General features: G+C 35.5%; 1 pseudogene; it reads left to right on the top strand.

Moving 5' to 3' along the window:
* Positions 1–5,262: 5,262 nt before the first annotated feature.
* LOC149251996 (uncharacterized) lies at positions 5,263–5,721 on the top strand (annotated as a pseudogene).
* Positions 5,722–6,006: the final 285 nt, after the last annotated feature.

Here is a 6,006-nt window from a genome sequence, read left to right as displayed (position 1 = left end):
TCCTTTATAAGCCTATCCTTTCTCCCTCAACCCTCCAATCCTCACCCCTTACCCCCGGTGGACCAAGTCCCTTGCTTAAAGAGCAAGCAAGTTCCATTCCTCACTCCATCCTTGGGAAAGGGTTTTTAAGGTCACTTCTCACCTATCCATTGACATCTACTTTACAAAGTGATTCCTACACTACCAGGACACCTCCCATCGTTGAAAGTCTGTAAAGGGAAAGGAGACTTAGCTGTGGTGACAGTGGGCTAAGCCTCCACCGTTGCCCTTGACCTAACAGTTTCCCTCTTAGGAACCCCTTTTAGGCCCCCTACCGGTTTGAGTGGTAACACCTCCAAGACAAGAGAAAAAGTAAAAATATGTGAGAGAGAGAGAGAAAGAGAGAGAGAGAGAGAAGTGTACTGTTCTCCTTACATCTCTAACACAAGATGATGAAGATATGCTATAGTGAGATCATCTCCAATATCCTCTTTACAAGAGTAAATCCTAGTATCTAACAATGATCCTCCAACAAAGATTGTCTCCCTCTTGTCCATAATAATGTTGGAAATATGGTAGCCATGGTCGCTATTTTCATCATGAAAAGAAAAAAAAGTTGAATTTGAATTTATGCCTCCAAATTACTTAAGTTGGCTTCGTATTGTTCAAGTCGGTTGTGCCCCTAAGAGGCACCCATTCGACCCCCTTTGAAGACTATAAAGGAGACCTCCTCTCCTCATTTGTACATATATTGGTTTCTTGTTTATATATGATCCAACATAGTTACAAGCAAAAGAAGGGGGCCAAAATTCAAAAGGAGGGCTTGGCACTTGATCTTGTTCTTAGTTATTGGTTTGGCTATTGTTGTGATGTTGTTGTTTCTGACATATTCATGAATTTTGAATTCTCTCTCTCTCGTAACGAAAGATTTTTGGGTTTTCTCCTTATGGGTTTTTCCTTGTCCTCAAGCCTAATTTTTTTGTCTCTTATCTTTGTCTCATGGTTATCTCTACTGCTCTTTCATGTTATATTGGTTGAAATTTTCTTTTGGATATATATATATATATATATATATATATATATATATATATATATATATATATATATATATATATATATATATATATATATATATATACATATATATATATATATATATATATACACTATTTTATTCTAAGTCGTAGATGTTGCATCCCTAAGTCGCAACTCCTACAACCTCAAGCCACAAATGTTGCAACTTTAACACACAATTGTTGCACTTGGATACAAGTAACTTATTTATGGAACCATTGTTGCAGCCTTAATTTACAACTGCTATTCCCTTACTAAAATAAAAGAATTATTGTATAAATGTTGTTTCTGTGTATCTATGCCTCAGCTTCAATATTGAAAAGGAATTTTTCAGGTATAATGATATCTTAATATATATGTTTTCTTGTATATATATATATATATATATATATATATATATATATATATATATATATATATATATATATATTATTCCAAGTAGCAGATGCTACATCCCCAAGTCATAGCTCATGCAGCCTTAAGCATCAATTGTTGCAACTTTAACACATAGTCACTCCAACAAGATACAAGGGATTATTTTATGGAACCGCTACTACAACCTTAAGTTATAGTTGTTGTTCCCTTACTCAAATAAAAGAGTTATCATATAAAGGTTGGTTTCCATGTATCTATGCCTCAACTTCAATATTGACAAGGGCTTGTTAGGTATAATGATATCTTAATTCCCCATTATTTTCAAAGTGACTACGATTGATTGTAAAGCCCACCCTTTTCCTCTCACCATATATTCCACTATCTTAGAAATCAATTACAGGGAGGGGATTATGCACTCATTGAATTTCAAACTTTTATGGGGTAATTTTTATGGTCGTGAATAATCTCATTCTAGTTACTCCCTTAAAGTGTCATTTTGAAGCAGTTTGTGTAAATCATTCTAAAAAATAACATTAGAGGCAATTTTTTTTTTTTTGTTTTTTGGTGGAGGACCATTCTTATAAGTATTTTCATAAACTTTAACAACAATGTTGGCATCAAGGACTATATGGGACCTTTTTTTATTCTCTAAAAAACTCCATTCCACTATACATTAGGTGATGTTTTGAACTACATTTAATCTTATATGTCCCTAAGTTAACAAAGAGTTTTATTTAGAGCCTCAGAATATCTAGATGGAATCTCGTTCATTTTTTATTAATTTCCAATATGTCGGTCTTATACTGTCGTTTCCTTCAAAATTCCCTTGGCCTTCCAATGTCCTAGTGTTAGCCTTCGAACACCCATTCCGACGGCACAAACGTTGCAACTATGGGAGGTTTGTTGTAATATATTTTAAAAAATCTATGATGACATCATTCTTTCGACCCCCTTTCTGATGGTAGAAACATCGCAACCATGGTAGGTTTGTCGTAATATCTTCCCGAAAATTTTGCAGCATTGTCGATCTTCCGACTCACATTTGGACAACACAAACATCATAACGATCGCAAATTTGTCAGAAAATATTTCCGTAAAATTCTCACTGACGACAATCTTCTAATGCAATTTTTGACAACATAGTATGTTGTCACAATGGGAAAATTTTCAGAAAAAGTTGACTTTCAGGAGGTCATCTGACGATGGTTTGCAACAAATATATAGGAGCATTTATCAAACTTTCAACAAAATGTCAATGAGTATATTCAATGAACAGATTTCAGAGAGTTGATGATTATTATCATCATAATTTTGATGAAAAAGAAGATGTTGAAATTACAACTGCACTGAAAACGATGTTTCCTCAAATCTTCTTTTTCGTTATAGTGACGAAACATCTTTGCAAAAATGACAAAGTGTCATCGTAAATTGGGTCAATATTTAGTAGTGTGAGATTGGAAACAAGGGTTGATGAATCCCAATTTTGGAGGGCCTCGATAGGCCATAATTCAAACTCATGTACAAAATTTTCCCTCTACACCAATGCAACCATTGACATCATCCCTCTTCGACCACAACTACTTGCTTACCCAGTTTATATCCCCAATAATGGTAAGGCATCCCAACTAGGCCATGGTAGTGGGCTTACAACTTACCCAACTTACTCCTTCTCTTCCTTAGATTGCCATGATATTCACTTGAGATTATAGAAGACCTTAAACAAAGAACATCCTATTATACATATTGAAGATCTCAAGGAGGAAATTCTAAATAAAGAAATGGAACTGGTTCAGTCTCTAGATACCTCAAGAATAAGCCAAGTTCACCAAGAACCATGGGTTCCTCCTTACCTAGAAATATTGTACCTAGAGAAACAAATTAGTCATCCTGAATTTGATCTTCAAGGTGAGCTTACAAATATGTGTGTTGGCATATCATTATTCCAAGAAATCAAGGATATCGCTACTTAGTCGAAATTGGTAAGGGAGTTGTTTCTAAGGAAGCCCAATAGAAAAGGAAAGGATCCTCAAACTGTTCACGTTATGGGAAAGCTATCATACCTTCTGATGGGGGAGTTCTCATGACAAAATACTCAAACCCTAGGAGCCTAGTAGTTAATGTGCAGATCAACCATACTCTCATCTCAATCACGTCGATTGACCTTAGGGATTCCATCAATGTTATGATTCATGAAACCATGAAATCTCTTGGACTTTTAGATCTCAGGAAGACCCCCATAGTGCTATAACTTGTTGATAGATCAACTATCAAACTAGAAGTAATCTTGGAAGATGTAGTGATCATAGTATATTCATGGGGATATCCCACTGACTTCATGGTCCTTCAATCCAAGTCTTTTATGGTAGGATATCCTTTAATCTTGGTAATGCCATGCTTTGCCACTATAGATGCTTATATTGGCTATAGGTTTGGTAACATGATCATTTCCCATGGGATCTCAACAAAACAACTTCCCTATATCATCCCACCAATATAAATCTTGAAACATCACATAGGTTGATGGAGAAGAGAGTGATAAGGAGGAAGTTTCCCATTTAACATAATTTGTGGAATTCAAAGAAATCAAATTTACATTAAAAACAATCATCTATAATAAATGGAAATTGTAGAATATTTAACCTCTTACAAAATTAAATAAATATTATATGAATCAATTAAAACTAAATATAGTAATGATTCCAAAGGAAACGTCAATCACAAGACTTGGGTGTCTTGAGTGTTGACTAAGGTGTTGTTCAATCTAGCAAGGATTTCAAAGACAATGTCGATCAGGCTATTATGATATGTGAATAGGTTTCACTCAAGTGTTAGAAATAAATATAATGTGACAGAAGATAATTATAACAACAATAACACATTAAACAGATTTCAACCTTGAAAAGGTAAACTCAAAAAAACGAGCTAATAGATTTATTATTATTATCATTATTAAAGATAATGTGAGAGAAAATTATTATAGCAACAATAACCCATAAAACATATTTCAACTAGAGATCCCTATGACTTAAATGAAAGCATGCTTTGGCATGAAGCAACACCTGGAAAACCCAAACTGAGAAAAACTAGCTACTATTATTATTATTATATGGCTTAAATGCAATCATGTGCCCTCTACGACAAATTACAATGGGAAATCCCTAACTCTTTTTAAAGACTCCATAACATGTAATCCATTGACTCTAATACCACTCTCCACCAAAACTATATGCATAAACCATGAGTCTAATGTACTCTGCAACACATTACAATGGTGAATTCTCCAGACTTTTAAACCTTTTAAAAGACTTTATCACATATAATTCATGCACTCTAATATCATAAAGCACCAAAACCATCACCTTGAACTTAATAGCTTTGACTCTTTCACCAAGTCAAATTTACGATTTCCTTATGGAATGACCCAAAAAAAGTTCCCACTAAGAGAATATGCACCTTTTACCCATATATCAAGGAGTCAAAATCATAGGACCAATTTGAATCCGGTTGAGAAGATTACCCTCCTTCGGAACTATGGAAACAAACCAGCGCAGCAACCAAAAATTAGCTGCGGTCCTGACTCCTAACAGATTGATCTCATAGTAACCCAAGGGGCGTAAATAACTGCCGTTACATAGCAGCCACCTGTGTCGGCCGCAAATATGGAAGAGTACCAGCCGTGATCGTTACTTTTTCCATTCATATGAATTCCTCTCCCTATATAAATATTGTAACAAAATCTCGCTACTATCATCCAATCTTTTTCACTTCATCCCAATCTCAGAGCAATCCAATCTTTTTCACTTCATCGTGCCTATCTGTCCACTTGCTCAGATCATGGATCAATCAGCCACGCCGATGGCCGAGGAAGTATGCAATAATAATAACAACGATATTGTGAAATTGCAGAGCTGCGATGGCAAAATATTTGAGGTGAAAATAGAGGTGGCATCGACTTCAGGCATCATAAAGAGAATGATGGGGGACTTGGGCACCAACATTACCATTCCTCTGCCTCTCGTTTCTGCCAAGATTCTGCGTCCCGTTATTCAATATTGCAGATACCATGTTCTTGATGCCCCAACTGTATCGCTTGATGCCGTCAAAACGTGGGATGAGGAGTTCGTGAAAGCTCTTGTAGAAGATCGCGCCATACTGTTTGAAGTTACAAAGGCTGCCCACTACCTGGTGGTCACAAATCTTTTGGACTTGATGAGTCAAACTATTGCCGATATGTTGAAAGGGAAAACCGCTAAACAGATGCGTGAGCTTTTCAACATTCAGAATGAAAATTAATCGTTAAATCATTCTGAAAATTAATCGTTAAATCCCTCTGCAATGACAGAGTACCTTGCTTTCTGCAATTCCGTTCGGTTCGTTTGAACATGAATTTGATAGCATGTCATTAGGTTTAGATTCGCTGCAAACTGTTAAGTGGGAAGTGAAATTCACGCAGAATGCATGTCATTAGGTTTAGATTCGCTGGAAACTGTTAAGTGTGAAGTTAAATTCGGAGAATTCTAGATCAGATTTTTCTAGATCTTTAGGATTCTAGATTTTTTTACACCACCATTAGTTTTT

This window comes from Pinus tabuliformis, chromosome 7 (assembly GCF_031772625.1).
Source record: "Pinus tabuliformis cultivar Carrire ecotype Pingquan chromosome 7, CPIR1, whole genome shotgun sequence".
Taxonomy (NCBI): domain Eukaryota; kingdom Viridiplantae; phylum Streptophyta; class Pinopsida; order Pinales; family Pinaceae; genus Pinus; species Pinus tabuliformis.
The sequence above is the reverse complement of the archived record's forward strand: the minus strand, read 5'-3'. Positions and strand labels throughout refer to the sequence as shown.